Raw genomic sequence first — 26,998 nt, 5'->3', positions numbered from 1 at the left:
CTCCTTGGTCTTCATGGTGCCACTTGCTTGGTGGTACCCCTTGCTTAGTGGTGTTGCAGACTCTGGGGCCTTTCAGAACAGGTGTATATATACTAAGATCGTGTGACATTTACATTGCACACAGGTGGACTTTATTTATCTAATTATTTGACTTCTGAAGGTAATTGGTTGCAACAGATCTTATTTAGGGGCTTCATAGCAAAGGGGGTGAATACATATGCGCACACCACTTTCTGTTTTTTTTTTCTTCATTTTTTCATTTCACTTCACCAATTTGGACTATTTTGTGTATGTCCGTTACATGAAATCCAAGTAAAAAATACATTTAAATTACAGGTTGTAATGCAACAAAATAGGAAAAAATGCCAAGGGGGATGAATACTTTTGCAAGGCACTGTATATAAACTTCCTAGTATCAAAAATGCACTTATTTTCATAAAGTTGGCTGCTCTTGCAGTCTCGTAGGAAGCGTCTACCAGGGGAGATAACTTGAATAATGTAGAACTTTAAACTGTAGGTGAGATATAGCTAGAAAAACAGGTGACGGAGGCAGGAATAATATCCTAATCCTTTATCCCTCTGCTCTCTCTCTCTCCTCATGCTGGCAAGGCTACACCAGTGTTTCAAGTGCAGAAAACACCTGTTTCCGAAGGGTCAATTGGGAAATAGGTCCTCTCCCCTTCCCTGCCTTTCCTTTCCTTTCCTTTCTGGAATGTGAAGGCTGATCCTCTGGCGGAAACATAAGATACGTCCCTGTACCAAACACTTACAGCCGGAGCCCCAAGGGTAGATGGGAAAGCAGTTATGCTCTATTAAAACTCCATGCTCTTGATGGCCACTCAGGCCCGTCTTTCTCTCCGAGGACAGACAGCACTCAGAGAAGTTGACTGTAGATGCTCCATCAACTCCTTTACTACCACAGGGCCTCTAACCTGGGTTGGGTAGACTACCAGTGCCTAAATGTTTCTGCAGTCAGCAAGTACAGAAAACTGGAAGAAACAGGCCTCTGTGGCTTTAAATGGAAATGTTTCAATATTATTTTCCCTTACCCTTCTGAAATAGAGATACAAATCAAAGGTACCACTGTACGTCACTACTGACCTCTGTTTTGATATGGGCAATTCCATGGTAACAGAATTACACTGACTTAGGTTCTTAACTTGGCATACATTTTAAAGTAAAATATCCGAGTCTCAGCGTAATTCCGTTCTCGTGGAATTGCCCCTATGTATCTGCCCACCCCCGCCCTCCCAAATCCCATACACACAAACACCATACAAACCTACAAGCAAACCCTTAAAAACACATTGCGTAAGATTAACCACCAAGGGGGAAAGTGAGGCGTTAGAGGGATTCGCATGAGAGCTCCTGTTATACTGAACTGATGGGCTTCATACGACCCAGACTGGATGTTCTGTGTTCCCTGGTCTTAGGTCTCCACCATGGGTGCCTTCATACACCAGGGCAGCTCACTGTAGATTGGCCACTCCAGTCAATGGATTTCACTTCAGCTTGCACGGAAGGTATATTATATTTGTTTTAACAGAGGCCAAATATTGGCTATGGTTAGGGGGCAGTGTTTATTACATTTTCTTGTGAGGGTAATCTGACCGGCGTGCGCCTGTGTTCCACAAATATTACGTATCCCTGAAATAACTTGAAAGGGGAGACCTGCAGTTTATTTACTTGGTAAATATTTGCTAATCTTTTTAAATTGAGTTCTAGGGTCCTTGAAAATAGAGGTCTAAACATGTGTGGTGTTAATTGCCACAGGCCTCCAGGCACCAGCCGTCCTTAAGGAACTCTTTAGACACGATACACACAGTCTTCCTGCTCCCCCATATGGAGTCCCTGATGTTGGACAGGTGATCTTCACCTGGGATGAAGTCTCTGGCCTCGAAGCAGCAGTGGAGGATGTTGCACTCCGCCAACTGAAAGTCAAGCTTCGTCAACAGGGCAGTTTCTACCCACTTGTATTCGTTGTTGCTGAAGCATAAGTAAGCATCCTACCGGGGCCCATCAGCAGGATGATCCTTACTAGGGCCCTCCAGGATCCTGGCGATCACCTTTTTGTAAACTTCGAAGAGGTATCCACGGAGACAGGGCTAAAACAATCGTTCCGACGGTGATCAGGGCTGAGCAGACGAAGAGCGAGAGCCTCAGCTCCTGAACCAGCCCCTCGTCATTCTACTCACACGATATGACTGATGTAATTCAACAGGCTGATGCCATGGAGATTTGAGGAAAAATCACAGCTGAATTCATCCAGCTGATCCAGCTGATCCAGAAAAGGCACGTTAGTCCTGTTCAGCCACGTCAGAAAGTCCTCCAGGCCGCAGTCACAGTGGAATCGTGGAATCGATTCCTATACAGGTTGATCCAGCTGAGAGAATGGAAAGCGGCTGGGTCAGGAGAGGCCAGGAATTGTAAGAGAGGTGAAGTGTTTTGAGAGTCTCTGGGAAAATGTCTGGTTGGAGGTATGTGAGGAAGTTGAAGTGGAGATCTCATCTCTTCCAGAGAGATCAGGCCTTTAAATATACCATCTGGGAGAGCCTGCAGGGAGTTCAAGCTTAAATCCAGACTAAAAAGGTTGCCAAGATTTTCAAAAACATGCAAACACTCTCCCCGTGCCCATATCACCTGCAGAGCAATGTTCCTTAGCTCAAGCAGCTTTAAATAGTTCACAGCTGGCACTGAAATATTATTGTTAAAGGTGCACCACTTTTTGAAGTTGTTACCATACCAGAGAAGCTTATTGTGCATTAATTTAGCTAAAACAATGTATATATACATCCTCTAAATGAGTTAACCTGTTGTTTTGAATATTAAGTATGATCGTACTATCAGCAAAGCCAGCGAGTCCTTCTAAGGATGTGATCTTATTATCAGTCAAACGAAGAAGTTGGATGTTTGGGAGTGGTGCAAGGTAACCATTTGTACCTAGATCACGAAAAAAGTTTTCTGTAAGATCAAGGACTTGCAGGTGTGGAAGTCCTGTAAATGCCTGATATCCCAATGCACCAATATGGTTGTAAGATAAGTCTAGTTCTAAAATACTGGGTAGATTTTCAAATGTGTAAGAATAGATTTCCCCTATAAGATTGTGTGACAGGTTCAGCCATTGTAGAAGGCCCAAAAACTCAATCTTGTTCATTTTGTTTTGGGCTATTGTTATGTCCTGTACCTCTCTCAGTGGACTGAATACTGCATATTGCAAAGTAAAAATAAAGCATTTGGACAAATCTAGAATCTTGACGCCACTATTCTTGAAGCCCTCAATGTTTTCCTGTCTGGGTCTTTGACGTCGCTGAAACAAAATTATTTCCCCATGGTGCTGTGTTCCAGAATAAGATGGGGAGTTTTGGTCCCTCGGATTGCACTGAAAAACAGTTTTGCCTTGTCCACATTGAATCCATTGGACGGTAAGTCAAGTATCTCCATGGACATGTTCCATAAGGGATTTCAGCATATTTCCCAGTCAAAGCCACATTGAGTCATACTATTCAGTTGGATGCTGCTCAAGTCAAGTAGCTGAAAGTGTTTGCCTTGAAAGCCAAGCAAATCAACTTCACATAAGCTTTTCATCCTGTTTAGGGCAACATTTAGCTTTTGGAAATCTGTCATGTTCACAAAGAACAGTGCAGGTTGAATTCCTTTCATCTGGTTACCATACAGATCTAGTGATACCAAGGAGACCAGTGGTCTGAGATAGTCACCTTGTAACACAGATTCAGTCAGGTCACAATTATTTAGAGAGAGAGTTCAGGTTCGACAGTCCCTCAAACCCATTTGGTTCAATCTGTAAACCTGAGTTATGTCCTAAATAGAGCTTTGCCAAGTTTGCCAGCCTTTGAAAGGTGTTAGTTCTTACAATAAGCCAATTTACTCGTTGCCAACTGAGGTCCAGTTCCTTTTAATCCTTCAAGCCCAGAGAAGGATGTCTCATTGATCTCACTGTAGTTTCCACTCATATACACAATGGTAATGTCTGGAGGCAGCAGAGAGACTGGCTGGTGCAAGCTGCTATAGAGCCATATAGTGGACATGTTGGGGTGTATTTCACCACCTGCAGATAGACTCCAAAGATAGCCAGCAGTATAAGGTTCCTCATCATCCCCCTGACAGAAGTAGAAAATAATGCAAATTATTACAAAATAATTTAAATGATTGTTATGATATTACAGGGCTACAGTCCATAAATTAATTTGTTGGCTGTATCAGTCTTAAGAGTATCCGCTTCAGATGAGACATCCTTGGCTATAGCGAATTCACATTTAACTGTCTCTTTGAAATATCCATAGTTCACAGTTTCTGTCCCAATCTGATAATGAAAAGACTTTATTTGTGTGCTGGGTACACAGCCTTACTCTAGTCAGGTGTCACAAGAGAGTGCCTAGGGGCAATATAACTATGGCCTCGTTTGATGTGGCTAAACGATTATCATGAGACCTATTATGTGGCCAGTAAAATTGTTTTAAAGGGGCAATCTGAGATTCAAAAACTGGCAAACAACTGAGGGATGGGGCTGGAGAAATGTAACCACTCTCAAATAGAGGGTACTATGAATGCAAGGACTGACCATCAATGACATTGTAATTACAGTTTTAACCATGTTTTGAAGCTATTTATTTGGGGTTCTGAGACAACTAAACTTGTGAGTAATTTCTAAAATACAGTATGTTCTTCAAGAATCAGAAAATGGATGTAGGCCTACCAATCCTGGTTTCCCCCTTTAAATGTACTTAATGAGGCTACAATTATTTGACATTTAATAAAGTTGTCATCTAAAGAACTGTGAGGTCTTAATATGACAGCAATTGTTGCAGACTGGTACATCAATGAGTAAAGGTGTCTTTGGGCAATGTAACCATTCAAGTAGGCATAGGCCTATAATCTAACTACGACACCCAAAACAATGTTCTCTGGTATCTATCAACAACTACACACAATTATGCACTAAGAGTAAACAGTAAGCTAAAGGTAATAGTTGTGGCTTACCTAAATATGCGTTGAGCCTGTGAGCCTGTTTACCGGATAGGCTACTCCCGTCGCAGATACTGTAACTCCAAGCACCGTTTTTCATTAACTCCTCCCCTGAAACTGACTGAAATGTTCTTATGCAACCATGTTTGAGAGTTAATTACACAATCATCTGACTGACTTCAAATTCAGTTTTTATAGTTCAGTGGTCTTACAAGTTCAAACCGTCCTCTTGAAACACAAAGGGGAAAAAAAAATTCCCTCTGTGTCAACATGTTGTCAATTTCCCAAATAACGGCAACATTTGTGCTTTACAGACCACCAATGAGCTGACATTGCAAAGTTGTAGAAGTTCATCATGTCCAATCGAAATTCTGTAGCTTTCAATGCATTACATTGCTATTACACATTATGCTAATTAAATGTGTAGAACCAGGGGAACTTGTCTCAAAACTCAATAGTAGTATACAATCCAATAACCTGGGCTACTTAAAGACCCACTCCCATAAATTTGGAATTAGAATACTAGAATGGCCGTGGACCATTCTGATAAAGGTCAACCATCTTGGTCAGGGAGTCGGTTAACCATGGTTTGCCAGTGCTGTGATAAGATATGGCGGTGTTCGCCTTAGCAATCTCACTAGGATAAAGACCTCCTCCATTCCTGTCATTTTTGAAAGAGATCGTGATACCTCACATCTCAAAATAGGGCTACTTAATGTTAGATTCCATACTTCAAAGGCAATTATAGTCAATGAACTAATCACTGATCATAATCTTGATGTGTTTGGCCTGATTAATTTATTGTGTTAAATGAGGCCTCACCTCCTGGTTACACTAGTGACCATATCCCCCGTGCATCCCGCAAAGGCGGAGGTGTTACTAACATTTACGATAGCAAATTTCAATTTACAACAAAAGAAATGACGTTTTCGTCTTTTGAGCTTCTAGTCATGAAATCTATGCAGCCTACTCAATATAGCTACTGTTTACAGGCCTCCTGGGCCATATACAGCGTTCCTCATTGAGTTCCCTGAATTCCTATCAGACCTTGTAGTCATAGCAGATAATATTCACATTTTTGGTGACTTTAATATTCACATGGAAAAGTCCACAGACCCACTCTAAAAGGCTTTCGGAGCCATCATCGACTCAGTGGGTTTTGTCCAACCTGTCTCTGGACCTACTCACTGTCACAGTCATACGCTGGACCTAGTTTTGTCCCATGGAATAAATGTTGTGGATCTTAATGTTTTTCCTCATAATCCTGGACTATTGGACCACCATTTTATTATGTTTGCAATTGCAACAAATAATCTGCTCAAACTCCAACCAAGGAGCATCAAAAGTTGTGCTATAAATTCACAGACAACACAAAGATTCCTTGATGCCCTTCCAGACTCCCTCTGCCTACCCAAGGACTTCAGAGGACAAAATCAGTTAACCAACCACCTAACTGCGCAATACCCTAGATGCAGTTGCACCCCTAAAAACTAAAAACATTTCTCATAAGAAACTAGCTCCCTGGTATACAGAAAATACCTAAGCTCTGAACTGGAAGTCTTCTGACTAGCTTGGAAAGACAGTACCGTGCAGTATCGAAGAGCCCCTACTGCTGCTCGATCATCCTATTTTTCCAACTTAATTGAGGAAAATAAGAACAATCCAAAATGTATTTTTGATACTGTCGCAAAGCTAACTAAAAAGCAGCATTCCCAAAAGTGAGGATGGCTTTCACTTCAGCAGTAGGAGTGGGAGAACCTATTCAAGTACTTACATATATTTTTGAAAATGATAGCTACAGGAACTATGTGTGCAGGCTAATTCAAATGACCTAACATTACATACCGTATAGCTAACGTAAACCCGTACATCGCCTTGGTCCGTACAATTGCCCTTATTTTAGCGACCCAAAACGTAATACTTCCAGATCATCTGTAATGTCAATACCATTGTAAAGCACAATTTCTCCCCTTTCCAACAGAATCAATTACATGACCTAAACGCTGCCCGTTTCTGCATAATTCAAGCAGGCAATGAGCCCCGTCGGGTCTTTTTAAAAATGGCGGGCAGGGAAGCGAAACTAATGCGTGATAGTGAGAAGGAGAGATGTTGTGTGGGAAAATAGCTTTTTTTCACTCGATCTGTCCAACTTATCACCTTATCGCCTCTAAAATGTAAATAAAACACTATAAAGAGTTTATATAATGTGTCATTACATACCTATTTGAAGGTTTGTGTCGAATTGAATCGGGTTTTTAGGGCGGTGCTAAAGTGATCTTAGAAGTAAACAGCGGCTTTGAGAATGATGATCGCATGCGATGAAGATGCAAAAAATTACTAGGTATCCCCCCTTACCCCATCACTGTCCCATCACAGTCCATTTCTTCTTCTTCTTCTTTTAAAGGATGAGAGAAGTGCTACACCTGGTGGAGAGAGATTGTAAGACAGAAATAGTTTCTTTATGCGTGCTGTACGTTACGACATGACACGTCTAGATGTTTTATTTTTAATTTTTAATTTCACCTTTATTTAACCAGGTAGGCTAGTTGAGAACAAGTTCTCATTTGCAACTGCGACCTGGCCAAGATAAAGCATAGCAGTGTGAACAGACAACACAGAGTTACACATGGAGTAAACAATTAACAAGTCAATAACACAGTAGAAAAAAAAGGGGGAGTCTATATACATTGTGCGCAAAAGGCATGAGGAGGTAGGCGAATAATTACAATTTTGCAGATTAACACTGGAGTGTAACGGAGGGTCCATTTTTTTCAACTTTTCTCCAATACTATAGAGCCATTACTATGTCGATCACACTTGAATAGAAACCGAGTTCACCCCCCCCGATTTTGAGGTCAACACAGTCGTTACAGTCCCATTCGTTTTCTTTGTAGCCTCGTTTGAATGTTGTGGTTGCGCACATTTGTACGGAATGGGGTGAGTTTACGTTAGCCAAAATAATGGAATATTGCTAGCTAGCTAACTTCATGTTAGGCTACTTAGCTAGCTATCTTGATGTATTTATCATTGTAAATCAAAATGCATTTATAGCTAACGTAGGTAGCTAGCTAACAGCCATGGGAGAGGATGAAAGGATTAGCTAGCAGTTCCAGCTGCCAGAGAAGGGAGAGTAGGCTACTCTGGAGCAGGTACCTTTGTGGGAGGACGTTATGAAAATATTCTACAGTTTCAGTCCCTAGAGTGAAAAATTTAGGAAAAAGAGATATAGTAACATAATATTCAGTGCTGTCTAATTTGAGTATAATGCTGCCTGTTTCTTTGTGATGTTTTCTGTCCTTGGATACAGAGAGCCGTGATACCCTGTCTGCAGACGAAGAGGTCCCAATAAATGTCCTGAATCCGATCGTGTCCAGGTCCTAAATTCGGTCAGATATAATTTTCTTGAGTATGTGCAATTAACCCTGGCCTAGGCTACTATTGATTAGTTAGATGGAATAGTTTTTGTTATTTAGGTAAGACAAAAGTTTGAGGACAAAGAGTATAGTGAAAAGAAGCCGACAAGGGGAATATCTTTTGGACAAGTGTTTTTAGTGGACAAAGAACGTTGGCGCGGCCAAATGGACTGTGTGAGGTTTGATGCAATTTTCTATCTTTCATGTATTTATTTTTGTATTTATTATCAATTGTTTAGTCATATTACTATTGTAAGTCATCATTTTTATTATGTTTAGTATTATTGTAGGAACATTTAATAATTTAAATAGCCTATGCAAAAGGTGTTTTGTTTCATTTAGTTGAGAAGGTTTAATGGGCTAAATTAAGTTCTTTATTTAATTTTGTGCTCCATATTTAGTTTAAGGTTAAAAGTAAAAATGTTGTAAAAATAAATAGCATTAGCCAATTGCTGTCATTTGTTGGGTATGCCTTTGTTGGTAATGAATTTAATGCTGCAATATAATACCCTGTTCGTTTTTTCCCGATAAACACTGACGTAACTTTATTAGGGTAATATCAAAAGTAAGCAACTTTTGTGAAGGTTTGGTGTGGTATGGATATTATTAGGCTTACAGTACCTACAGCAGGGCTATGAAGGCAGTACACACCTGCACTCTAACTGACTCCGACAGTTGAACTTGATGTGAGGAAGAATGTTTTAGGACTACCAGAGTTAGCCTACTCCCTTAATCTAACAATATAATGCTTATCTTTTATAAAATATAATCTATATTCGAAAATTAATGAATTAGCCTCCTTCTGTACGCCTATATGTATCTGTATAGCAGTAGTAGCCTATCTGACAATAAAGAAATCCATGTTGATGTCGGGAACATGGCGCAGGCATACCTCTATCTTTCTCTCGGTCTCTCCAGGGCTAGGCCTAAACTTGTCTCCTTTAATATGTAAAAAAAAATATGAATATTATACGTTGGACTCCTAGGCCTACATGCATGCCATGCCTTGATACATTTATTGCTCAAATCTCCGGCAGCTGAACCGTGAGGTAGAACACTATTGTTTTAGTTGGAGGTTTCTTTATCTCTCTTACTCTCAGATCTGAACGGGTCTCTTGGATCCGAACCAGCACGGGTCTGTTTGGGTCTGTTTTCCACGGTCCTTTTCAGGAACGGGTCTGACTGTCTTCAGGTCCATTCGGAATGGGTCTCCTTCTTTAAAAAAAATGATTTATGCATATTGGGTCTGAAGACATCTACTATGGATTATATGTGTACCTATAACCATGTTTTTATGCGAGTAAAGTCCTACCTTATAAAACAAATACAAATCCTGACAGCTGTAATGAAAACAGGAAGTTTTGGTACAATTTTATAAATGCGGACAGATCATTTGTTCGTTCCATATGTGTGTTAACTTTTTGTCAGTAAAATTAATTACATGAGAAATAGCAGTGCAAACATTGTGTGTGCAAATATTGATATAATAACCCATATCAGCACGAAGTAGGGGTCCTGAGGGTGCTGCAGCACCCCCTAAAAAATCGGAATAAATAAAAAATAGTAATACATATGTTTTTTTCACAAAAGTAGTGCACTGGGCCTTTAATAGTCCTGCATTACTGGACCAATGTAGCCATCTGTAGTAAAAATAATAATTCTGCACCGTTCATTAAGTGACAAGTTGAATCAGGTGTACTTGTCCTGGGCTACAATAAAACTGTGTACTGCTGTGCTTACTCGAGGACTGGAGTGATGGCATTAGCCTTAAAGGCTCTGCATGGTCAATCCGACATCTGCTGTGGCTGTACAGCATTTACTGTGATGCAGCCACAGCAGAAGTCTGTAGTGACACCTCTAGCACTGAGATCAAATCACTACAGACCCTGGTTCGATTTGATCTCAGTGCTAGAGGCGTCACTACAGACCCTGGTTCGATTCCAGGCTGTATTACAACCGGCCGTGATTGGGAGTCCTATAGGACGGCTTACAATTGGCCAGGCAAGTGAATTTATATAGCCCTTCTTACATCAGCTGATATCTCCAAGTGCTGTACAGAAACCCAGCCTAAAACCCCAAACAGCAAGCAATGCAGGCGGTAAAATACCACTAGTGGGAAAATGCAGATATTTTCCTTATGCAGATTCTAGAATATTCACACGAAAATCTGTTGCCAATTGATTGGAAACCTTGCTATAGTCAAAGAAAAAGGGCTGACTATTAAGCGATAAGGATAAATAAGCGTCATCAGAAAGCAACCTCTTTCAGAGTCCACAAGGGGTCACACTTCACAAAAGATTGGGTATTGTGGTGAGAACGTAAAAGACGCACAAATAATGACAATTTAATATACACTACCGTTCAAAAGTTTGGGGTCTACACTGTATTTCTGATCAATTTTATGTTATTTTAATGGACAAAACATGTGCTTTTCTTTCAAAAACAAGGACATTTCTAAGTGACCTCAAACTTTTGAACGGTAGTATTGGTTACTTAGACAGGTCTGCATTTTCAGTAATGAGATGCTTATGGAGCCATTACATTTATGATAGGTTTACTACAACTGTATGAAATAAAAATATAAAACATTCAAACATCTGATTCTCCTTTGCAGACGTGTAAAAAGGTAATGACAATGAAAATGACAGTTATCCAACAAAATATTGATTGTCCTATATCTACTGTCTGTCAAATGATAATGTTTTGTACTTATCCATTGTGACTTGTTGCAAATCGTGATTACCAAAAACTTGGCTTTCGAAAGCAATGTCTAAATTACCTCGACGTTTTAGTATCAGGTGAATAAGTACAACCATCACCAAAATAACAATGACAATGCATACTATAATTCCAAGAAGACCCCCAGCCTTTACAGTGGAAGGGCGCTCAGTTGGATGCTTAACAAATGGTGTAAATGGTATGGTAAAACCTGCAACATTTGACGGTTCTCTCTCAACACAATCATTTAAACCAACCAAGTCGAATCCCTCATCACAAGAACACAGGTAACCTCCATACGTATTTGTACAATTATGATGGCACTCATCCATCTCACATTCATCTATGTCAACACAAATTGACTTCCCATTTTTGTCATCGAGTATGTAACCATTTGGACAGTTGCAATGATGTGGTTTACTTGGGTCACATTCTGGGGAACACTCGGCTAAACAAACAAATTGGCACCGGTTGGTGTCTTCGGTCATTCTTATGAATCCATCCCAACAGGAGCAATTGTAACTGCCTATTGTGTTTCTGCATTCGTGGTCACATGGACCCATGGAGCATTCATCTTCATCGACGCATTTGTCATTTTCAAACACATATCCCTTATGGCATTCGCATTTAAATCCACCAACAGTATTGACACACTTAATGTTATGTCCAGGGCACTGTCTGTTATCGATACAATCATCAATGTCTTTGCACTGCTTCCCATCTTCTGCCAGTACATACCCATGCTGACACATGCAAGTGTAGCTGTCATCTTTTTTTTGGCAGAGATGTGCGCATCCTGAGTCAAGGCAGGGGTCATTTTGCGCATCTTCACATGTGACGTTATTGTCCTGGAGAGTTTTTCCAGGTGGGCAGGTGCATACAGGTTTAGTATTAACTGAGGAACAGTCATGCGCACAGCCACCTTTGAATACCTCGCAACTCCACGGTGCTTGTAGCCACTGTTCAGATAGACAGATATACTTCGACCCGATGGATTTGAGCGTTGCAGTGGTTCCGAGGGGTAATGTCAGTAGGTTCTCTCCCTTGAATCCCAACGGAGTCTCATACAGAACTGATTCGTCCCCTTTTACAATTACATGTTGGCAGGGACTGTCAAGTTTATATTCACAAATATATCCATCTACTTTACTTTCGCATGGTTGTTCCTTCCACACAAAGTCGTATTTTGATACCGAAATACATTTTGAAGAACAGACATCTTCAAAGCGCCCCCAGTTCTGGAATTTGGTTTCATTATCTCCAGTTATCCACCTGTACCCTCGTAAAAACGATGCTTGTTCGGGGCATTGCCCGCTTGGTAAATGTAAACCAATCCAATAATCTCCTGTATGAATACCAAGTAATATTAAAAGGATGCTATGTGATATCAAAGATCGAACTGTCATTAAATATCCATTATTATTTTCCTCACAACGTTTTTGAGCGGTTCCAAAGTTAGCTTGGTCCTGGAAAACGGCAAAGCACTGCTTCCCCATGCAGTATCCGACGAGGGGGGCTTCCCCGTTCACTCTCAAAAGGAACGTCAGGGCAACGAGTATTGCTACTGTATCCCCCATTTTTTAAAAACAATCTCCTACGCCTCGAACTAAATATAAAAATCGCATATAATTTAGATGTAGGCTACTCGTCTATTAGGCATGGCTTGAGTTGCAGAATGAACGTTATAAGACTGCCGATAACTCCCATTTATATAAGCCTCCCTCCATGTCTTCGATTGATCAAGGAAGGAAGTTCCTTTCTGGATGGCGTAGTTGCTGACCAAGAACAAACAAGTTCTCTCTGAACCTGCCTATCATGCTAAACAACCAGCCACTGGGTAACAGCTGGGTGAATCAACATTGTTTCCATCTCATTTCAACCCCAAATATGTGTTGAGGTTGAATCAACGTGGAAAACTAATTAGATTTGCAAAAAGTAACATTTTCACCCAACCATTAACTAAATCTAACATGGCGATTTTTTTTCATGTTGAATACACGTTAGTTGACAACTCAACCAAATGTAAATCAAACCTAGACATTGAACTGACACGTGCACACACAACACACACACGAAATGTATATTTATAGTAAGCTATAGTCAAATTACGCACATATGGCAAAACTAGCATTTAAATAAGAAACACATTGAAAACACATCAATGACATCAAAAACGTAGATAACATCTTTCAGTGACATGCAGCCTAATTTGCTCAGTTCTCTCCTTGTGTTCACATGGTTCTCTCTCATGAGAATGCCTATTGGGCAGCCAAATGGCACATTCTGAGTTATTGCAAATAAACATGAGGACACGAGGACAAACACATTCTTCATGAGGTGATTTAAACACGTTTTAGGTTATATTTGAATACATTCATTCGGAATAATATCTTATTATGCTTGATATTCAGGAACAACTGTGATTATATTGACAACATACACTACATGGCCAAAAGTATGTGGACACCCCTTCAAATTAGTGCATTCGGCTATATCAGCTAAATTCCCAATCTGGCCCTCATACCATCATTGCCAACTAATAATCCCCAGTTTACAAATTGGCTCATTCATCCTGTTGCTGTAAATTAGAATGTATTCTCAGTCAATTTACCTGGTAAAATAAGAGTTTAAAAAATAAACAATAATAAAGCCACACCCGTTGCTGACAGGCGTATAAAATCAAGCACACAGCCATGCAATCTCCATAGATAAAAACACTGGCAGTAGAATGGCCCCGTACCGAAAAGCTCTGTGACTTTCAACGTGGCACTGTCATAGGATGCCAACTTTCCAACAAGTCAGTTTGTGAAATTTCTGCCCTGCTAGAGCTTCCCTGGTCAACTGTAAGTGCTGTTATTGAAGTGGAAACTTCTAGGAGCATCAATGGTTCAGCCTCAACGTGGTAAGCTTCACAAGCTCACAGAATGTGACCACTGAGTGCTGAAACACTTAGCGCATAAAAATTGTCTGTCCTCGGTTGCAACACTCACTACCGATTTTCCAAAGCAACGTCAACACAAGAACTGTTCGTCGTGAGTTTCATGAAATGGATTTCCATGGCCGAGCATCTGCACACAAGCCTAAGATCACCATGCGCAATGCCAAGTGTCGACTGGAAAGGTATAAAGTTCGCTGCCATTGGACTCTGGAGCAGTGAAAATGCGTTCTCTGGAGTGATGAATCACGCTTCACCATTTGGCAGTCCGAAGGACGAATTTGGGTTTGGCGGATACCAGGAGAATGCTACCTGCCCCGATGCATAGTGCCAAATGTAAAGTTTGGTGGAGGAGGGATAATGGTCTGGGGTTGTTTTTTGTTGTTCATGGTAGGCCTACAATGCATACAATGACATTCTAGGCGACAACAGTTTGGGGGAAGGCCCTTTCCTGTTTCAGCATGACAATGACCACGTGCACAAAGCGAGGTCCATACAGAAATTATTTGTTGAGATCGGTGTGGAAGAACTTGACTGGTCTGCGCAGAGCCCTGACCTCATCTCCACCGAACACCTTTGTGATGAATTGGAACACCAACTGCGAACTAATGTTGGACTAATCGCCCAACATCAATGCCCGAACTCACTACTGACCACACCACCTGCGTTACGTGCATGAGCATTGCAAAATAAATGTACACATACATGTTATTCAATCATTTCATCCAAACTGCTCGCTCGCGTCAACTAGCGTTTGCATTGCCAGGCACTAAAATAGAATGTGGTTCTATTTTTGACGCTTAACGCATGGCAAGTCCCGCCTCTCCCATCTCCTCATTGGTTTTTAGGAGCATATACCCACATGGGTGATTGCAAGATGAACTGAGGTCCACAGTCCAGTCCAGTTGGTGGTGGTAATGCACCTTAAAGATGTTTGCCAACCACCATATAAAGTCTGAAGAAGAAGAAGAAGAAGATGACGACTGAAGGAGGAGATATTACTAGAAACTAACTAAGTTTCCCCTTTTATCTTTTTATTTTTTTATTTCACCTTTATTTAACCAGGTAGGCTAGTTGAGAACAAGTTTTCATTTACAACTGCGTCCTGGCCAAGATAAAGCATAGCAGTGTGAACAGACAGCAACACAGAGTAAACATGGAATAAACAATAAACAAGTCAATAACACAGTATAATTTTTTTTTATGTAAAAAAAAGAGTCTATATACATTGTGTGCAAAAGGCATGAGGAGGTAGGCGAATAATTACAATTTAGCAGATTAACACTGGAGTGATGATAAATGATCAGATGGTCATGTGCAGGTAGAGATACTGGTGTGTAAAAGAGCAGAAAAGTAAATAAATAAAAACATTATGGGGATGAGGTAGGTAAATTGGGTGGGCTATTTACCGATGGACTATGTACAGCTGCAGCGATGGGTTAGCTGCTCAGATAGCAGATGTTTAAAGTTGGTGAGGGAGATAAAAGTCTCCAACTTCAACGATTTTTGCAATTCGTTCCATTCACAGGCAACAGAGAACTGGATGAAAGGCGGCCAAATGAGGTGTTGGCTTTAGGGATGATCAGTGAGATACACCTGCTGGAGTGCGTGCTATGGGTGGGTGTTGCCATCGTGACCAGTGAACTGAGATAAGGCGGAGCTTTACCTAGCATGGACTTGTAGATGACCTGGGGCCAGTGGGTCAGGCGACGAATATGTAGCGAGGGCCAGCCAACTAGAGCATACAGTTCGCAGTGGTGGGTGGTATAAGCTGCTTTAGTAACAAAGCGGATAGCACTGTGATAAACTGCATCCAGTTTGCTGAGTAGAGTATTAGAAGACATTTTGTAGATGACATCGGCGAAGTCGAGGATCGGTAGGATAGTCAGTTTTACTAGGGTAAGTTTGGCGGCGTGAGTGAAGGAGGCTTTGTTGCGAAATAGAACGATTTTGGATTGGAGATGTTTGATATGAGTCTGGAAGGAGAGTTTACAGTCTAGCCAGACACCTAGGTACTTAGATGTCCACATATTCTAGGTCGGAACCATCCAGGGTGGTGATGCTAGTCGGGCGTGCGGGTGCAGGCAGCGAACGGTTGAAAAGCATGCATTTGGTTTTACTAGCGTTTAAGAACAGTTGGAGGCCACGGAAGGAGTGTTGTATGGCATTGAAGCTCGTTTGGAGGTTAGATAGCACAGTGTCCAAGGAAGGGCCAGAAGTATACAGAATGGTGTCGTCTGCGTAGAGATGGATCAGGGAATCGGCCGCAGCAAGAGCAACATCGTTGATATAGAGAAATGAGTCGGACCGAGAATTGAACCCTGTGGCACCCCCATAGAGACTGCCAGAGGACCAGACCACATGCCTGTGGATTAATTGTCGGAGTAGAGAACACACAATTTTGTGTGACTCAAAATGGGCCAAAATTCTACAAAGATCCAGGAAAAAAAGGACCTTGGTGCATTTCAAGTAAAATAACAACCCAATGTTTACATCCCAGGACAAATTAGCTAGCAACAGCAAGCTAGCTAGCTAAATGGCCATGAATGTTTCATGCGTTTTGACCTGTCCAAAAATTAATATAGTTGGTTCAAAGATATTTCAACCAGTGTGTCCTGATCTCGTCACGACCAAATCAACATGCGATTGTGCATGCGGACGCACGTACCTGGTCTATTCAGCATGTTATGCTCTTGTGACTGAATGGTAGCAAGTCCCCGCAGCAATGTTCCAATATCTAGTGGAAAGCCTTCCCAGAAGAATGGAGGCTGTTATAGCAGCAAATGGGGGACCAACTCATGATTTTGGAATAAAATGTTCGATGAGCAGGTGTCCATGTAGTGATTCTAGGTCTCTCTGTTTGTCTGGGAGGAGTAGGAACATAATCACTCGCGGGAGGGACCCTTCCCAGGGGGAGAGTGTGAGTCATGAGGGACACATTGTGCTACAGGACATGGAAGGTGGGCTCACTTCCTCTAAGGCCACCCCACAATTCACGGTAGCAGTTGATAGAAACGGCATGCTATTTCAGTGTCTCTGTATTTCCTTTGATAAAAATGGATGAAGTGAGAGGAATGGAGAATGGGGTGGAAGTGAGGTGGCTTTGGCATTCGGGGAAGCAATCTTTTGTTCATGCAATGGAAACAAAATTTGTCTAACCCTCTCATTTGATTAGGCCTACTGTGGTCTTCATGACGAAGAGGTCGTCACGATGAAGACCATTACGGACATTGTATGATAAGTAGTGGCGTTTGTGAATTATTGATGGCTTCTTGATATGCCTGGGGAAATGTTTTCTCTGTTTTGCATATCTATTTGATTAAACTTACTAGTGAAAACTTCAAGATGTGTCTGCAGCAAAATGTTTATTTTGGGAAAATCAAAGATATCCAGAACGGAAGAAACAGTGCCTGTTCTTTCCAACACTTACTTGGCTTGTGTTTGCATAGCCACATTCTGACACAGCCAGTTCCGTCATTGCTGGTTCCACCAATAACATATCTGAAGCATATCATTGAGTAAGCAGTACCTCAAAAGGGACCAGTTCTTTGTGGCCACAGGGTACAGCAGTGTTTTATCTAGATGTAGGCTACTCGTAATGGAGGAAATGGGAGGTCTTCCCCTGCAGGGTGTAGTTGAGCATGAGAAGAAAGGGAGGAGGTATGTACCGATAACCTTCTCTGTGCCACACACCCTCCCGGGAGTGATTTCTCTCTGAGTAAGCATTGTCAGAAAAGGCTATATCATGGGTGAGATGAGATGGCTACCAACTCTACATTGATGATAACCTTTATGGAAATGGTCAAAATGACCTTGAAAAAGATTCCCTCATGTTGTTGTCAATGGAAAACGATAGATTGTGGAGGATGAAATAAGACATTTATATATTTATTAAAGAATATGTAGACATGCCATATTGAAAACATGAAACTTTCAAAAACATTGCATTTTAAGAGCAGCAATTTGCAATCTTCTCATAACTTGCAGTTATGTAATTTGACACAAATTTGACACAGAAATGTACCATGTGTAATGAATACATGAAAAGTCTTACTCACTCACGTTTATGTTGGGATTGTCCAACCCTGAAACCACATAATATGATTCTAGTGAAATTATTCTCAAAATTATTTGGCATGCCTCATGCTATTGCTAGTGGACTCAACCCAGCCAGTCATATTTTGGTATTCTGTCTGCCACAGTCTAAGCTTACCTTGCTTTGCTTTGTTGACCCTCTCTGTCCCTCTTTGACCCTCTGCCTCAAGGAACTCACTGTGAGGATATTGTATTTCGCTGCCTGAGAGGCACAGATAATAATTGTAGTGTAAATCATGTCCTGTGTTAGAACGGGAGGAAAGGTAGATCCACCGACTCAATGGCAGGAAATGGCCTCACGGGACTCTTAGATCACATCACTCTTCCACAGCTCACTTAAGTTTAAACAAGAAAAATTCCATGCGTCTCCATCGAACCCCCCCCCCACACCTAGCAACTGTCCCAAAACTGGTCAATATACTGAGGTAGGTGTAACGTGAAAATATGAGCAAATATTTAATCTATTATATGGTGTAATAGTTAATCTTGACAATGGTGTTTTGAAAGCAATATTTACGGTCATGACAAGTTTGCAAGTTTATATAGTAGTAATCCTGTATGATTAGCCGAAGTTTAGCAAAAAGTCTAGTAAGTGTGAAAACCTTGTTAGCAACAGAGCTTGCTCAGCATGAAGATATGTTCATCAGAGATGATGAAGCGATTTCAAAAGAAACCAGGACTGACTGCATGGGTGTCAAACGTGAGCTTAAGCCTGGAGCAGGGTTATAATAATTTTACCCTATGGTCCGGAGCCTTCTGGTTTTCTGTTCTACTTGATAATTAATTGCACACTCGTGTCCCAGGTCTAAATCAGTCCCTGGTTAGAGGGGAACAATTTAAAAAATGCAGTGGAACTGGCTTTAAGGTCAAGAGTTGAGTTGTAAGGGCTTAGAGATTAGTTTTCAGGTCTCAGGCAATGTTAATCATCAAGTGAGTGAACTTCACCTAACTTAAACCCATGGCGGCATTCATACAAATGTTTATTAGTTCAAAATACACAACCTAGACTCAAACAAAAATTAGTTTTGAAAAACTGTGGTTAATGGACAACAAATTCCATCTCTTGGGTAGGCTGAGTTAAAATTTTATTCCTGGGGGTTTGAGTCTCAGAATCCGGTCATTATTAATCTTTTCCTAGATCTCAGAGTGAGACTGTTGATTGGAAGGAGATGGACGGGGAGACAGTGGATGTTCAGTTAGAACATATCCTGTGGTGGAATGTGTTTTCAGAGACAGCCAGCTCTAAGTTTGTAAAATAGGGCTTCTCCAATAGGAAATCACACTAGTTTTTGACAGATTTCATTTACTACTGAGAAAATAACTGAGAGGTTTGGTGTACAACAGGATGGTTTATTGACCTATGTATAAACACATTGGAATGTGTTTCCAGCAATTGTTTTGTGTCACTTGGTACATGCAAAAAGAAGGGATATTTAAATCAGGCTGATAGAACTCCAGGGACAGGAAAACAAACCCTGACATGTCGTAGCCTTTGCCTTCATCCTACCTACACAGACTACTGGTAGTTTTTATTGATTTATTTTTATTTCACCTTTATTTAACCAGGTAGGCTAGTTGAGAACAAGTTCTCATTTACAACTGCAACCTGGCCAAGATAAAGCATAGCAGTGTGAACAGACAGCAACGCAGAGTTACACATGGAGTAAACAATAAACAAGTCAATAACACAGTATAATTTAAAAAAAATGTATTTAAAAAAAAGAGTCTATATACATTGTGTGCAAAAGGCATGAGGAGGTAGGCGAATAATTACAATTTAGCAGATTAACACTGGAGTGATAAATGATCAGATGGTCATGTGCAGGTAGAGATACTAGTGTGCAAAAGAGCAGAAAAGTAAATAAATAAAAACAGTATGGGGATGAGGTAGGTAAATTGCAGGCAAACCCGTGTAGTAACTTTGAGAGTGGAGTCGGTAGCCAAGTAGATAGAGGTGTAGGATCTTAATTTGATCACTCTTTTGTTGCTCAGAATCTTGCACCACAGAAAATGCAAGTTGTTGTGTATTTGAGTTTTTATAAAGCTTCTAAAGTTTGTAATTTTCACTTGATTTACCCTAATGAAAAATGTATCAATCCCTGCAAAAATGTCCATTATTTATAATCCACATAATAATCACATTATTTTCCTGTTGTAGCAAACTGGCTCAAATTAAGATCTTACATCTGTTAAACTGAGTTCCGAAAGCGCCAATCTGCAGTTCAAACGATGTAACCACTCTCCAATTCATAGACAGAGCTATGGATGCAGCGACTGGCCATCCATGGTATGATAATTATATTTTTAACCATGTTTTGAGGCTGTACAGTGTTTGTTTGTTTACATGCACATGTATAACTTTAGACCGTCCCCTCGCCCATACCCGGGCGCGAACCAGGGACCCTCTGCACACATCAACAACAGTCACCCACGAAGCATCGTTACCCATCGCTCCACAAAAGCCGCGGCTCTTGCAGAGCAAGGGGAAACACTACTTCAAGGTCTCAGAGCAAGTGACGTCACCGATTGAAACGCTATTTAGCGCGCACCACCGCTAACTAGCTAGCAGTTTCACATCCGTTACACACACACACATAAAACACAGGCAGGCAGGCAGGCAGACTGACACAACACAAACACACATTACACACCACACATTCACACTCACACAGACACACTTTTACACTCATCTGCTGCTGCTCTATTCTTTATTTGACTCTTATTATTATCTATCCTGATGCCTAGTCACTTTACTCTGCCTTCATGTACAAATCTACCTCAAATACCTTATTATTATCTATCCTGATGCCTAGTCACTTTACTCTGCCTTCATGTACATGTCTACCTCAAATACCTTATTATTATCTATCCTGATGCCTAGTCACTTTACTCTGCCTTCATGTACAAATCTACCTCAAATACCTTATTATTATCTATCCTGATGCCTAGTCACTTTACTCTGCCTTCATGTACAAATCTACCTCAAATACCTTATTATTATCTATCCTGATGCCTAGTCACTTTACTCTGCCTTCATGTACAAATCTACCTCAAATACCTTATTATTATCTATCCTGATGCCTAGTCACTTTACTCTGCCTTCATGTACAAATCTACCTCAAATACCTTATTATTATCTATCCTGATGCCTAGTCACTTTACTCTGCCTTCATGTACAAATCTACCTCAAATACCTTATTATTATCTATCCTGATGCCTAGTCACTTTACTCTGCCTTCATGTACAAATCTACCTCAAATACCTTATTATTATCTATCCTGATGCCTAGTCACTTTACTCTGCCTTCATGTACAAATCTACCTCAAATACCTTATTATTATCTATCCTGATGCCTAGTCACTTTACTCTGCCTTCATGTACAAATCTACCTCAAATACCTTATTATTATCTATCCTGATGCCTAGTCACTTTACTCTGCCTTCATGTACAAATCTACCTCAAATACCTTATTATTATCTATCCTGATGCCTAGTCACTTTACTCTGCCTTCATGTACAAATCTACCTCAAATACCTTATTATTATCTATCCTGATGCCTAGTCACTTTACTCTGCCTTCATGTACAAATCTACCTCAAATACCTTATTATTATCTATCCTGATGCCTAGTCACTTTACTCTGCCTTCATGTACAAGTCTACCTCAAATACCTTATTATTATCTATCCTGATGCCTAGTCACTTTACTCTGCCTTCATGTACATGTCTACCTCAAATACCTTATTATTATCTATCCTGATGCCTAGTCACTTTACTCTGCCTTCATGTACAAATCTACCTCAAATACCTTATTATTATCTATCCTGATGCCTAGTCACTTTACTCTGCCTTCATGTACAAATCTACCTCAAATACCTTATTATTATCTATCCTGATGCCTAGTCACTTTACTCTGCCTTCATGTACAAATCTACCTCAAATACCTTATTATTATCTATCCTGATGCCTAGTCACTTTACTCTGCCTTCATGTACAAATCTACCTCAAATACCTTATTATTATCTATCCTGATGCCTAGTCACTTTACTCTGCCTTCATGTACAAATCTACCTCAAATACCTTATTATTATCTATCCTGATGCCTAGTCACTTTACTCTGCCTTCATGTACAAATCTACCTCAAATACCTTATTATTATCTATCCTGATGCCTAGTCACTTTACTCTGCCTTCATGTACAAATCTACCTCAAATACCTTATTATTATCTATCCTGATGCCTAGTCACTTTACTCTGCCTTCATGTACAAATCTACCTCAAATACCTTATTATTATCTATCCTGATGCCTAGTCACTTTACTCTGCCTTCATGTACAAATCTACCTCAAATACCTTATTATTATCTATCCTGATGCCTAGTCACTTTACTCTGCCTTCATGTACAAATCTACCTCAAATACCTTATTATTATCTATCCTGATGCCTAGTCACTTTACTCTGCCTTCATGTACAAATCTACCTCAAATACCTTATTATTATCTATCCTGATGCCTAGTCACTTTACTCTGCCTTCATGTACAAATCTACCTCAAATACCTTATTATTATCTATCCTGATGCCTAGTCACTTTACTCTGCCTTCATGTACAAATCTACCTCAAATACCTTATTATTATCTATCCTGATGCCTAGTCACTTTACTCTGCCTTCATGTACAAATCTACCTCAAATACCTTATTATTATCTATCCTGATGCCTAGTCACTTTACTCTGCCTTCATGTACAAATCTACCTCAAATACCTTATTATTATCTATCCTGATGCCTAGTCACTTTACTCTGCCTTCATGTACAAATCTACCTCAAATACCTTATTATTATCTATCCTGATGCCTAGTCACTTTACTCTGCCTTCATGTACAAATCTACCTCAAATACCTCGTACCTCTGCACATTGATCTGGTACTGGTACTTCCTGTATGTAGCTCCATTCTTGTGTATTTTATTCCTCGTGTTACTATTTTACTTTTAAACTCTGCATTGTTGGGAAGAGCTGGAAAGCAAGAACTTCATGGTAAAGTCTACACCAGTTGTATTCGGCGCATGTGACAAATAAAATGTGATTTTGTTTGGTTTGCATTTACATTGTTTACAAACATTTGAGTAAAACAAGCATATATTTTGGATTCTGATGGGGTATGATAGTTGAACTAGGCGCAGGAGGCATTTATAAATTAGATACTTCAAGAATCAAGGGGTATAAATAATTTATTTAAAAGTTTAAAAAAAATGATGTACCAATCCCAGCTTTCCCCTGGTATGTTTACTAGCCTCTTCAAAGGACTTTAACTTGCAACCTTAAATCAATGCTTACTAGAGCCAAGCAGTGTCACACCAAGTTCAGGTTTCTCTTGCATTAGACATGACTAAACCCTGAGATTTTCCCGACCACATAAACTGAACAGGAATTGCCTATAACTAGGGCCCTAACAATGTTTTTCCTGGGCAGGCAATTCTTTCCCCATAGACATTCATTTCCCTGGACATTACTTAGTCATCATTAATGAGAATTCTTCTCCTCAGCCTTCCTTGCTGTACACCGTTCCCATCCGCCCTGAGCCCTGCGCACAAGGGACAGGAATACACCTACTGTAAAAAAAAATATGCCTTCCTCAGGGCTGGCCAGTCTGGCATGGTGACAGGAATATTATTAACTTGAGGCAACCCCTGTTACAATAACAAACACATTGTGTATGCAAAAGTATGTTGACACCCCTTCAAATTGGTGAATTTGGCTATTTCAGCCACACCCATTGCTGACAGGTATATAAAAATTTAGCACACATCCATGCAATCTCCATAGACATACATTGTCAGTAGAATGGCCTTAGTGAAGAGCTCAATGACTTTGAAAGTGGTACCGCCATAGGATGCCACCTTTCCAACAAGTCAGTTCGTCCTGCTAGAGCTACCCCAGTCAACCGTAAGTGCTGTTATTGTGAAGTGGAAACATCTAGGAGCAATAACTGCTCAACCGCGAAGTGGTCGGCCACACAAGCTCACAGAATGGGACCGCTGAAGTGCGTAGCACATAAAAATCATCTGTCCTCAGTTGCAACACTCATTACTGCCTCTGCCAAACTGCCTCTGGAAGCAACATCTGCATAAGAACTGTTCGTCGGGAGTTTCATGAAATATGTTTCCATGGGAGAGAGACCACACACAAGCCTAATATCACCATGCGCATGCCAAGCGTCGGCTGGAGTGATGGTAAGCTTCCGCCATTGGACTCTGGAGTAGTGGAAATGCGTTCTCTGGAGTGATGAATCACGCTTAACCATCTCACAGTCCAATGGACGAATCTGTGTTTGGCGGATGCCAGTGCCAACTAAAGTTTGGTGGAGGAGGAATAATGGTCTGGGCCTGGCCCCTTAGTTGCAGTGAAGGGAAATCTTAATGCTACAGCATGCAATGGAATTCTAGATGACTCGGTGTGGAAGAACTTGACTGGCCTGCACAGAGCCCTGACCTCAACACCATCTAACACCTTTGGGATGAATTGGAATGCCAACTGCGAGCCAGGCCTAATCGCCCAACATCAGTGCCTGATATCATTACTGCTCTTGTGGCTGAATGGAAGAAAGTCCCTGCAGAAATGTTCCAACATCTAGTGGAAAGCCTTCCCAGAAGAGTGGATGCTGGCATCACATGGGGGACCAACTCCATATTAAGGCCCTTGATTTTGGAATGAGATGTTCGACGTGTGTGTAGTGTATGACTGGACCTCAGCTGGACCCTGCACAACACTTCAACTCAAAAGTAGGAGATGAGGGGCACTCATAGTCCAAAAACACATCATTTCAGTCCGTGCAGTCATGAGTGAACAGGGAGTACAGGAGGGGACTCAACACACACCCCTGAGGGGTCCCAGTTTTGAGGATCAGCGTAGTGGGTGTGTTACCTACCCTTACCACCTGGGGTGGCCCGTCAGGATGTCCAGGATCCAGTTTGTCCAGGTGAGAAAGGGCAGTGTGGAGTGCAATAGAGATTACATCCTCTGTGGATCTGTTGGGTCGGTATGTGAATTGGAGTGGGTCTAGGGTTTCTGGGATAATGGAGTTAATGTGAGCAATGACCAGCCTTTCAAAGCACTACATGGATATAGACATGAGTGCTACGGGTCAGTAGTCGTTTAGGCATGTTAGCTTAGTGTTCTTGGGCACAGGGACTATGGTGGTCTGCTTGAAACATGTTGGTATTACAGACTCAGTCAGGGACAGGTTGAAAATGTCAGTGAAGACACTTGCCAGTTGGTCAGCGCATGCTAGGAGTGCACGTCCTGATAATCCGTTTGGCCTTCTGAATGTTGACCTGTTTAAAGTACTTACTCACATCGGCTGCGGAGAGCGTGATCACACAGTTGTCCAGAAAAGCTGATGCGCTCATACATGTTTCAGTGCCTTGAAGCAAGCATAGAAGTAATTTAGCTCGTCTGGTAGGCTCGTGTCACTGGGCAGCTCTCGGCTGTGCTTGCCTTTTTGTAGTCTGTACTAGTTTGCAAGCCAATCCACAACAACAAGCGTCGAAGCCGGTGTAGTACGATTCAATCTTAGTTCTGTATTGATGCTTTGCCTGTTTGATGGTTTGTCGGAGGGCACAGTGGAATTTGCTATAAGCTTCCAGGTTAGAGTCCCGCTCCTTGAAAGCGGCAGCTCTACCCTTAAGCTCAGTGCTTGATCTAGTCACTTGTACTTCCTGCTTTAATTTTTGCTTGTAAACCGGAATCAGGAGGATAGAATTATGGTAAGATTTGCCAAATGGAGTGCGAGGTTCTGTACGTATCTCTGTGTATGGAGTAAAGGTGGTCTAGAGTTTTTTCCCCTTCTGGTTGCACATTTAACATTGCCGGTCTACTAGCCATCGCCAATCCACTTTTCATTTTCCATTTGTTTTGTCTTTGTTTCTACTGTTTTTCATTCCCCTAATTATTGTTGATGTATTTAACCCTCTGTTTCCCCCATTGTCACATCCGTCAAAAGGAGCGGACCAAGGCGTATTGCGCATAGAGTCCCACATATTTTATTACTAAGTGAAATTTAACAAAAAACAACAAAGAATCAACGAACGTACAGTACAGAGCACACTAAGACACTAACTGAAAACAAAACAATATCCCACAAACGCAGGTGGGAAAAGGACCACATTAAGTATGATATCCAATTAGAGGCAACGATAATCAGCTGCCTCCAATTGGGAACCATACTCACACCAACATAGAAATATAGTACTTGAACACCCCCTAGTCACACTCTGACCTACTGCACCATAGAGAACCCCAAGGGTGTGACACCCATGGTGTTGTGCGGGATTGTTATTGTCATGTTTGGTAATGTTGGTGACTGGTTATTTCGACAAGTGCTGTTTTTCGCCCGTGCGTAAAAATGGATGTTTGTGTGTTAGTGTTTGGGCAAGTGTAGTATTGTACCTTGCACCATTCATTATTCTGAGCGAAGTTACGTTGCTCCCAATTGTCTGCTCTCCTGCGCCTGACTGCATACACCAGCTACACCCACCACTATGACAGACAGTGATTTGGGCCCATTCCCGGGAAAGCAGTATATCCTTTATGTCAGACTCGTTAAATGGAAAAAGCTTCTTCCAGTTCCTGGTAAGTAATCACTGTTCTGATGTCCAGAAGTTATTTTTGGTCATAAGAGACGGTAGCAGCAACATCATGTACAAAATGAGTTAAATAATAAGTTACGAACAACGCAAAAAAACGAACAAAATAAAACAGTTTAAACATCTGTTTTATTATTATTATATTTTTTGCGTTGTTCGTAACTTATTATTTAAGCACGTAAAACATCAGCTATCCTTTCCGGCGCCATTCTACTA

The 26,998-nt window shown here is 41.0% G+C and overlaps 1 pseudogene; it reads right to left on the bottom strand.

Moving 5' to 3' along the window:
• Window positions 1-1,758: 1,758 nt before the first annotated feature.
• On the bottom strand, window positions 1,759-2,763 carry LOC109866213 (toll-like receptor 5; annotated as a pseudogene).
• Window positions 2,764-26,998: the final 24,235 nt, after the last annotated feature.

This window comes from Oncorhynchus kisutch, linkage group LG21 (genome assembly GCF_002021735.2).
Source record: "Oncorhynchus kisutch isolate 150728-3 linkage group LG21, Okis_V2, whole genome shotgun sequence".
Lineage (NCBI taxonomy): Eukaryota > Metazoa > Chordata > Actinopteri > Salmoniformes > Salmonidae > Oncorhynchus > Oncorhynchus kisutch.
This window is presented reverse-complemented; position numbering and strand designations above follow the sequence as displayed.